The 11002-nt window shown below is 40.9% G+C and overlaps 2 long non-coding RNA genes across 2 annotated transcripts; both read right to left on the minus strand.

Annotated features, from left to right (window-relative positions):
- Nucleotides 1-1089: 1089 nt before the first annotated feature.
- On the minus strand, nt 1090-1953 carry LOC120787060. Its single transcript, XR_005706867.1, has 3 exons — nt 1923-1953; nt 1615-1757; nt 1090-1492 (listed from the first exon to the last, which is right to left on the minus strand). It is a non-coding gene; the product is annotated as an uncharacterized LOC120787060 (long non-coding RNA).
- Nucleotides 1954-10025: 8072 nt separating this feature from the next.
- LOC120787061 lies at nt 10026-10686 on the minus strand. The gene is made up of 3 exons (XR_005706868.1): nt 10656-10686; nt 10348-10490; nt 10026-10224 (listed from the first exon to the last, which is right to left on the minus strand). It is a non-coding gene; the product is annotated as an uncharacterized LOC120787061 (long non-coding RNA).
- Between the last annotated feature and the right edge of the window lie 316 nt (nt 10687-11002).

An 11002-nucleotide genomic window follows, 5' to 3' on the forward strand; every position in this document is an offset into this window, starting at 1 on the left:
CAGGATGCTTCCAGTCCCATGTGGGACAATTTTAGTATAAATAAAGGTCCAAACGAAATGTTATCATTTAATGAATAATATGAATAATTTTGTGTCCAGTCAAGTTTATTTTTACAAGGAGTTTTAAACGTTGCTGTTTAAATGCAATGTCTCACAATAATTGCAGTAGTGGCATTGTTGTTGGCATTGAAGCGCAATGAAGTCACGATTCTAAAACTTTAGCTCCTCGGTCGAGTTTCCACTTTGACAATTGTATGAAATGAGATGCACGTCTATGAACTTTGCTTTCGCCAATAAAGCACATTTGAAATTGACAGAGAGTATTTCAAATGTATGTATTTATTGTGGGATTTTGAAAAACCAAGCTAGGCCTAAAGGGTGAAAGTTCTTTACTAAAATAAACCCAAAAGGCAAGAATGAATTGTTTTTTTTCTTTGATATATATATATTTATATCTTGAGTCTTTTATTTCACTTTAGAATAAATCCAAAATGAGTATTATAGAAAACAAATCCTGTCATCGCTAAAGATGCAGTGAAATGTATCAGTTCATGTTTCTGCCTGAGTCGAAACAAGCAGAACAACTGTACATTTAACAGTACTTTTTTTCTCTCATGTTTTTTTAATTTTTTCAATCATTTGATCATTGGCATTTTTTTCTTTTACATAATTTAAATACAGTAGAAAAGATACACAAGTTTTGCCTTGAATTCATTACGAGTATTTTAACACTATTTGGATTCAAAAGTGTATGAAGTTTTTTCAAACAATATATGGATTGGTATGTGCAAAATGAATCTGATAGTGTATACCTGGTTTAGACTGTTGAGAAAAATGAAATCCCTTTGTGAAGCCATGTGAGGAACTGGATCAAATTGCTGCTAAACAATGAGGGTAAAATGTTTTTTATATTTCCATACTGCTCAGCTCTACACGCCCCAGGAAGTGTTTGTGGCAGGGACTATTGGTAATACATCAGTAATACCTCAATAACACATCAAGAACCATTGGATACATCAGTGAAGTTTTGGTCTGTACCATCTTTATCCTTTTATTCATAAAAATATGTCTCATTGTGTCAGGTCAGTTTCATTACATTCTGTGTTTAAATGCTTTCAACGACTTTTAATGAAAACACACATACAATCCACTCCACTTTTATTTCACCAGTTCATGGAATACGCAGATTTACGTTCACAGCCTTGATTTCAACAAATCGTAAATAAAAACAGACATTTGGGCAGTTCAGCACAAAGTATTTAGAGCAAAAGGTGCCGTGGGGGCTTGTATGAGGAACATCAAAATCTATTTTTAAAGCATTTGTTGAAAACACAATAATCTAGGGTAATACTTGGGACGGGCCTCAATTTAGGGTGAAGGGGAGCGCTCCGTTGGGGAGAGGAGCAGAAGTCGTTGGTGTTTTTAGAGGATGGGGTTGAGGAATAAGATGAAGCAGAAGCAGATGAGGGGTCACGGCTGCTGCATATATCGCCTGGGGGAAGGAGGGAAAAATAAGCATTAATATGCCTCAGACTAGGATTGATCATTTCTAAAATGCATTAAAATGTTGTCTAGTTAGTTAAAATGCATCAAAAACACTAATGTGTGACATACCTCTGCTGCTTCATGGTGTAGTAGGACCTCTTCGTTGGACCTGTCATGCAGGTTACACAGCTTGGACTTCACCATATTTGGCAGCTCACACAGAGACTGTTGATGCTTCTGGGATAATCATTGGTCGACCAACTGGTGTTTGCCTGCGATGAGACAAAACGGAACCAAATAAAGGACTGAAAATGCTTTTGGACAATGTTGGAAAGGGGCCTGGAGAAGAAAACAACAGGAATGAAGTTTGGGAAAAATAAAGATAACTTGTTCCTGTCTTCATTGAATATTTTAAGTATGTAGACCTTTATACTCACTGATCATGCCGTGGCTGCGGCTGCCGTGACGTTGGGTGCGTGTAGACTATAGGCTGGAAGTGGAGCTGCGTCATGTTTTTGAGGTTTGCAGGAAGAGGCAACAATCTCGGGTGAAGCGTGGGGCTGAATCTGACTGTTAGTGCCAGAGGGAGGGTTAAGATGCAGGTTTTCTGGAGTTGGAGTGTGGGTTGGAACTGTGTGGTGGAGGCTGGAGGCGGTGGCTGAGGATGCAGCTGGCTAACAGAAGTTCCAGGTGAAGGCTGGGACCACAGCTGAGTGACGGGGGCTGCAGGTGGGTTGTACATAACTAACAACCATTTGTAGGTGGAGGTTGGGGCTCCGGGTTACTGGTGGAGGCTGCAAGCGTTGGTTGAATGTGGGCTTCAAAAAGATGTTGGATCTGTTTAAGGCTGGAAGAAGCTGCTGGCAGTAGAAGTTGCAGGTGCAGTGTGGCTTGTTAACTGTCTAGCAGAGGATGGTGGGGGTGGAGGTTTGGGCCTCAGCTGTCTGCCAGATTCTGCAAGTGGAGGTTGGAGCTGTAGTTTGTAGGCAGAGGCTGCAAGTGAAGATTCTACCCTCCGTTATCTGCTACAATCCACAAGTGGAGGAAGCAGTACTTTGCTGGTAGAGGCTGTAGGTGGAGTTTCTGGACTCAGCTTTCTGTCAGATTCTGCAGGTGGAGGGAGCTGCAGGTTGCTGGCACAGGCTGGAGGTTGAAGCTTGGGTATACGTGTTTCCCAATATGAATCTGCAGGTGGAGGCGGTACTGCAGATTTCTGGTAGAGGTGGGAGGTGGAGAAAAGGGCCTCAGCTGTCTGCCCGAAGCTGCAGGTGGAGGAGGCTACAGCTAGCTGACAGAGGCTGGAGGTGGAGGAATGGATTCAAGGGATTTTACTGGCAGAGAATGTAACTAGTTGTGGCCTCAGCTGTCTGCCAAAATAGTCAGATGTAGAAAGCTGCAGGTTGCTGGCAATGGCTGGACGTGGAGGCTTTGCCTGTACATTTGCCAAAATCTGCAGGTGGAGGCCGCAGTGGATGTCGCTGGCAAGGCATGTAGGTGGAGGGTCACGATTCAGCTTTCTACCACAATCTGCAGGTGGAGGCGGGGACTGCAGATGTCTGGTACATGCTGTCGGTGAAGGTTTTGGTCCCAGCCGTCTGCGAGAATCTGCAGGTGGAGTTTGCAGAGGAAGTTGCCGGCTGAGGCTGTAGATGGAGTTTTGGGCTTGCAGGATTTTCTGTGGGTGGCGGTTGGAGCTGCTGGTTTCTGGTAGATGCTGAAGGTGGAGCTTGTCAAAGGATTCAGCAGGAACAAGATTTTCAGTTGTTTACCAAGAGTGTAGTTGGAGCTTGGGGCTGCATTTGGATGGTAGAGGCTGCAGATTTGGGTTGTAAGCGCTTGTAGCTGGAGCATGTGTTTGCAGCTGTCTGCTGACTGCAGGTGGAGGCTAGAGCAGCAGATGGCTGCTGTAGTAAGAATGCAGAGTTTACATCCTACGGTGGCTGGTAGGCGGAGGGTGGAAGGAAGCAGTGAAGTAATCTTACACAGGTCTTTGGTGGAGACGTGTCTATACTGTAGATGTTTGACAGAGTCGACAGCTGGAGGCTGAGGCTACAGAAAGTGGCTGGATGAGGCTGTGGGTAGAGGATGAACCATGGCACTACTGGCAGAGGCTGTGTGTGTCCTGGCAGATGATTTAGGTGGTGGTTGAGTCTGATTAAAGAGCTTTCTGACACAGAGGCTGCATTAACTGATTGATTAACTGATTGTGTTTTGAGTTGTGTGACTTGCTAAGACGACTTAAAAACTACTACAATATTTACAGTTGTATTTGATCTGATTAAGGATGATTATTTCTTTCATTGTTTGCAGTGTTTCTGCTACTTTCATCTTAGCTTTAGTTCTTAGCTCTTTTGTTTGGTGGTGGGCCAGGTTCCGGTTCTTGAGACGTATCAACATCATAAAGGGGAGGATAGACTCCAGCCCCGTATGAAACGTCCACACGCACCAGTCCATCTTCTTGGACTGACGTCGTAAACATGGGACGATTGAGTCTCTCCCACAGCTTCTGTTTGATTTGGCGTCCGAGCTGTAAACTGTAGGGACGAATCCGGCCATTCTTGTACCTACGAGGAGTGGAAGAAAGAGAAATTACAGAATAAGAATACACGTGGTTAAAAAGCTTAAATGTTTCAGAAAGATGAGTGATAGCGGTTTCTGTGATTTGACAAATGTGACAGTGATGTGATGGACGGAGTCGTGATTTTTGACACAAACATACCTCAGCATATCATCTACCACTTCGTGGTAGATTTTCTGGTACTCTTCCACTGAGCGGTTGTGTATTTTCACAGGACCGTCGTGGTCTACAGCAGCAAAGCTTGGCTGGTTATTAGCACTGGAGGGCCGGGGGCCGGGGGGCAGAGTCGAGACTTCTGGCAGGTCATCAGGTGAAATGGCGGATGGAGGCCTCTGGTCCACATCCACCTTCCCTTCAGGTTCAGCAGAAGGGATGGCTGCGCGGGGCACGGAGCTCTGCTTCCTCTTCCGGGGAAGGCCGGCAGTAGTAACAGAGCGCTGGGGCCTCGGGATGGAACTCTGCACCTGAGGAAGGTCGATAGCACAGGATTTCAGGCTCTGGAAGACTTTTGACTTGGTAACAGCAAACTTTTCAAATCTCACTAGAGAATAAAAACGTATATGAGATGAGCTACAGAGGACTGCTCTGTCAAGGCAAAAGACCCTGCACAGATTCCTTCCATGGAATTTTTCACCTGGCTGCAAGAAGAATTTCACATCAAGAACAGTAAAAATGAACTCAAATGTTGCTCTTCATGGGAATAAGAGCGAATGAAGGATTTGGTCTTTTCCATCAAGTTTTCAATCCAAATGTCTAACCTGGTCATTCCTGCAGCATGGACACTTGCTGTAGGGTCTATGCCTCCCGGCACCCTCTGCCCGGCGTGCCGAGATTCTCTTCCTCATCCAGTAGTTGTGGTCTGTCAGGTGGATGGGCACGTCACACTGCAACAAAACACACACACACACACACATGTTGGAATGGGGCTCTACAAGTTCAGTAAAAGCAAGTTCTCAATTTAAAGTTTCATTTGAGAAGAAGTACAGAATTACTATCAGCAAAATGTATTTAAAGTATCCAAAGTAAAAGTAGTCATTATGCAACTGAGGGGCCGTTGTCTGATTTATATTATGAAATGTTAAATTATGGGTTACACAGTATTGATGCGTAAATGTATTAGACAAACATCAATGTTGTAGTCCGTAAAGGTTGGAGCTCATTTTAACTGCCTGACATACTGATGGGTCAATAATCTTTAAAAATCAATCATAGTTTATAAGTTGATCAAATGTCTGGGCCTCAAACTTTAACGATCAAATAAAAGTGTAACTGTAAGTGTCAAATAAAAGTCACGGAGTACAAAGTAAAACACTGACTCCTGAAATGTAGTGGAGCAAAAGTACGAAGGAGCAGATAATAGAATGAATAAACTTAAGCAAGTTGAGTACCTCCAGACTTGACTTAAGTATAGTACTTGAGTCAATGCGCTGGTTTACTCTCCAGTATTGATGTTTTCAGACAATTGTTCCCAAAACTGTTACAATAAACAGGGTTTAATTAACCTGCTTTGGGGCCCAGGCCAACAGTCAGGTGCTGGGCCCCTATGAACCCCATACCTCACACTGTCTGTGCACTGTGTACAATGTGCAATTATATAACACGTTAAACTCATGAATCTAGGTCTATGAAACATGTAAGAACAAAATTGAAGCAAGTCTTAAAAACATATTTTGACACAGGGGCCCTCTTCAAGGGCAGGTAATTAAGGGGTACCCGGTTTAAGGCCCCCATCCTGTCACTTGGTTTTGTGCTTTAGTGTTGTACATTCCAAAATAAATTTCCATGTAAAAGACACCAGAGCATTGTTTCACCATATAATACACAAAAATGTAACATCACATATCTGCTGGGATTTCTATACCAATTTCAAGTACTTCAGAGTTGCACTTATGGCCTCACTATAAATGACAACATTATTATGTATCCCAGCTGAGAGCTGGATAATATCAGTGTGTGATATTGATTATTTTATTGGATGTTATTAAAATGCTGACATTACTGTCTCTAAGACGGTGACATTAATAAGCACAATTGGGTAGTTTATTGACTTTTATGAGTAGATGAATGCCTAGGCCTAAACAGGTACTTCGTTTCTTTACAGTTTATTAATCCGGATCAACTTCAGTATATATTCTGCCTGTTGGCAATGCGTCAGTGAACGTTGAGGGTTTTGGAATTCTCAACGGTAAAATACATAGAAAACACCACAGACTTTGAAAGTGTTCAAATCTCACGTTTTCCATGATGGAAGTTTGGTGTGTCGCTTTCGTCAGTCTTGAGTTCTTGTCAGGATGTGAGAAGTCCTCAGTAGTAGCGTTGATCTTAAAGAAATCGTCGTGTGAAATCTTCGTGTGAAACTTTTCTTGTGCTTTGGAGGCTTTGTTGATTTTTAAATGCTGATCATACGTAACTGATGCACCTGGATACAAACATAGCAACTATGGAATCCTTGACGTCCATTTTGTGAACATCTGTTTTTACAGTCACATCTCACCTCTGTGATCTAAAGTTTCATCCAAACAAGCTGTAAAAGACCTGAGATCAAGTTCATATCTAACTATGACAAACTGTCCAGCTCTGACCAGCTTTCACTCCAACCATATTTCAGGTTTTCCAGGCAGAAGCAGGATCAGTACGTGCATCTAGTAATCGAGAGTGTAGCTTTGCGCATTTTACGCACGCCGCAGAGTCGCGGTATCTTCATTTATCATTTCAAATTGTTCTCCACGACGACAGGATCAGTCAGATCTACGTGTAAATACTCTTCAGGGTTTGTGCTGTCTGACTCAGATTCCAGGTTTATTGAGTAAAAACATCTGGGACATAGAAACCGTCCTCAGGATGCTTCCAGTCCCATCAGAGCTGCTGGGACATTGTTATTATAGGTAAAGGTCCAAATTAAAATGATATAATTTTATGAATAATATAAATATTTTTGTGTCCTTTTGATTTTTTTTTTACAAGGAGTTTTAAAGATTTTTTTTTAAATGCAATGTCTCACAATAATTGCAGTAGTGGCGTTGTTGTTGGCATTGAAGCGCACCATCACCTACATTTCGGCCTTTTCTCTAAAAAAATGGCTTCGCTAGTGGCCGATTTCCTTGATACCAATAATTTACATCAAAAGCCTGTAAAGTGAAAGATGTAAATAATAATTTGAGAAAAATAATTCACGATTCTAAATCTTTAGCTCCTTGGTCAATTTTCCACTTTCACAATTGTACGAAACGAGATGCACGTCTATGAACTTTGCTTTCGCCAATAAAGCACATTTGAAATTGACAGAGAGTATTTCAAATGTATGTATTTATTGTGGGATTTTGAAAAACCAAGCTAGGCCTAAAGGGTGAAAGTTCTTTACTAAAATAAACCCAAATGTCAAGAATGAATTTGTTTTTATTTGTTTGATATACACGTCTCTAACTGATTTATGTCACCCCAGTGCAAACAAAATTGTGGAAAACAAATCCCGTCATTGCTAAAGAGGCAGATTAAGTTCATATCTAACTATGACAAACTGTCCAGCTCAAGTATATTTCAGGTTTTCCGGGCAGAAGCAGGATCAGTACGTGCATCTAGTAATCGAGAGTGTAGCTTTGCGCATTTTACGCACGCCGGTATCTTCATTTATCATTTCAAATTGTTCTCCACGACGACAGGATCAGTCAGATCTACGTGAAAATACTCTTCAGGGTTTGTGCTGTCTGACTCAGATTCCAGGTTTATTGAGTAAAAACATCTGGGACATAGAAACCGTCCTCAGGATGCTTCCAGTCCCATCAGAGCTGCTGGGACATTGTTATTATAGGTAAAGGTCCAAATTAAAATGATATAATTTTATGAATAATATAAATATTTTTGTGTCCTTTCGGGTTTATTTTTACAAGGAGTTTTAAAGATTTTTTTTTAAATGCAATGTCTCACAATAATTGCAGTAGTGGCGTTGTTGTTGGCATTGAAGCGCACCATCACCTACATTTCGGCCTTTTCTCTAAAAAAATGGCTTCGCTAGTGGCCGATTTCCTTGATACCAATAATTTACAGTAAATAATAATTTGAGAAAAATAATTCACGATTCTAAATCTTTAGCTCCTTGGTCAATTTTCCACTTTCACAATTGTACGAAACGAGATGCACGTCTATGAACTTTGCTTTCGCCAATAAAGCACATTTGAAATTGACAGAGAGTATTTCAAATGTATGTATTTATTGTGGGATTTTGAAAAACCAAGCTAGGCCTAAAGGGTGAAAGTTCTTTACTAAAATAAAACCCAAATGTCAAGAATGAATTTGTTTTTATTTGTTTGATATACACGTCTCTAACTGATTTATGTCACCCCAGTGCAAACAAAATTGTGGAAAACAAATCCCGTCATTGCTAAAGAGGCAGATTAAGTTCATATCTAACTATGACAAACTGTCCAGCTCAAGTATATTTCAGGTTTTCCGGGCAGAAGCAGGATCAGTACGTGCATCTAGTAATCGAGAGTGTAGCTTTGCGCATTTTACGCACGCCGGTATCTTCATTTATCATTTCAAATTGTTCTCCACGACGACAGGATCAGTCAGATCTACGTGTAAATACTCTTCAGGGTTTGTGCTGTCTGACTCAGATTCCAGGTTTATTGAGTAAAAACATCTGGGACATAGAAACCGTCCTCAGGATGCTTCCAGTCCCATGTGGGACAATTTTAGTATAAATAAAGGTCCAAACGAAATGTTATCATTTAATGAATAATATGAATAATTTTGTGTCCAGTCAAGTTTATTTTTACAAGGAGTTTTAAACGTTGCTGTTTAAATGCAATGTCTCACAATAATTGCAGTAGTGGCATTGTTGTTGGCATTGAAGCGCAATGAAGTCACGATTCTAAAACTTTAGCTCCTCGGTCGAGTTTCCACTTTGACAATTGTATGAAATGAGATGCACGTCTATGAACTTTGCTTTCGCCAATAAAGCACATTTGAAATTGACAGAGAGTATTTTAAATGTATGTATTTATTGTGGGATTTTGAAAAACCAAGCTAGGCCTAAAGGGTGAAAGTTCTTTACTAAAATAAACCCAAAAGGCAAGAATGAATTGTTTTTTTTCTTTGATATATATATATATATATATATATATTTATATCTTGAGTCTTTTATTTCACTTTAGAATAAATCCAAAATGAGTATTATAGAAAACAAATCCTGTCATCGCTAAAGATGCAGTGAAATGTATCAGTTCATGTTGCTGCCTGAGTCGAAACAAGCAGAACAACTGTACATTTAACAGTACTTTTTTTCTCTCATGTTTTTTTAATTTTTTCAATCATTTGATCATTGACATTTTTTCTTTTAATTTAAATACAGTAGAAAAGATACACAAGTTTTGCCTTGAATTCATTACGAGTATTTTAACACTATTTGGATTCAAAAGTGTATGAAGTTTTTTCAAACAATATATGGATTGGTATGTGCAAAATGAATCTGATAGTGTATACCTGGTTTAGACTGTTGAGAAAAATGAAATCCCTTTGTGAAGCCATGTGAGGAACTGGATCAAATTGCTGCTAAACAATGAGGGTAAAATGTTTTTTATATTTCCATACTGCTCAGCTCTACACGCCCCAGGAAGTGTTTGTGGCAGGGACTATTGGTAATACATCAGTAATACCTCAATAACACATCAAGAACCATTGGATACATCAGTGAAGTTTTGGTCTGTACCATCTTTATCCTTTTATTCATAAAAATATGTCTCATTGTGTCAGGTCAGTTTCATTACATTCTGTGTTTAAATGCTTTCAACGACTTTTAATGAAAACACACATACAATCCACTCCACTTTTATTTCACCAGTTCATGGAATACGCAGATTTACGTTCACAGCCTTGATTTCAACAAATCGTAAATAAAAACAGACATTTGGGCAGTTCAGCACAAAGTATTTAGAGCAAAAGGTGCCGAGGGGGCTTGTATGAGGAACATCAAAATCTATTTTTAAAGCATTTGTTGAAAACACAATAATCTAGGGTAATACTTGGGACGGGCCTCAATTTAGGGTGAAGGGGAGCGCTCCGTTGGGGAGAGGAGCAGAAGTCGTTGGTGTTTTTAGAGGATGGGGTTGAGGAATAAGATGAAGCAGAAGCAGATGAGGGGTCACGGCTGCTGCATATATCGCCTGGGGGAAGGAGGGAAAAATAAGCATTAATATGCCTCAGACTAGGCTTGATCATTTTCTAAAATGCATTAAAATGTTGTCTAGTTAGTTAAAATGCATCAAAAACACTAATGTGTGACATACCTCTGCTGCTTCATGGTGTAGTAGGACCTCTTCGTTGGACCTGTCATGCAGGTTACACAGCTTGGACTTCACCATATTTGGCAGCTCACACAGAGACTGTTGATGCTTCTGGGATAATCATTGGTCGACCAACTGGTGTTTGCCTGCGATGAGACAAAACGGAACCAAATAAAGGACTGAAAATGCTTTTGGACAATGTTGGAAAGGGGCCTGGAGAAGAAAACAACAGGAATGAAGTTTGGGAAAAATAAAGATAACTTGTTCCTGTCTTCATTGAATATTTTAAGTATGTAGACCTTTATACTCACTGATCATGCCGTGGCTGCGGCTGCCGTGACGTTGGGTGCGTGTAGACTATAGGCTGGAAGTGGAGCTGCGTCATGTTTTTGAGGTTTGCAGGAAGAGGCAACAATCTCGGGTGAAGCGTGGGGCTGAATCTGACTGTTAGTGCCAGAGGGAGGGTTAAGATGCAGGTTTTCTGGAGTTGGAGTGTGGGTTGGAACTGTGTGGTGGAGGCTGGAGGCTGGAGGCGGTGGCTGAGGATGCAGCTGGCTAACAGAAGTTCCAGGTGAAGGCTGGGACCACAGCTGAGTGACGGGGGCTGCAGGTGGGTTGTACATAACTAACAACCATTTGTAGGTGGAGGTTGGGGCTC

Source organism: Xiphias gladius, unplaced genomic scaffold (genome assembly GCF_016859285.1).
Source record: "Xiphias gladius isolate SHS-SW01 ecotype Sanya breed wild unplaced genomic scaffold, ASM1685928v1 HiC_scaffold_106, whole genome shotgun sequence".
Classification (NCBI taxonomy): Eukaryota; Metazoa; Chordata; class Actinopteri; order Istiophoriformes; family Xiphiidae; genus Xiphias; species Xiphias gladius.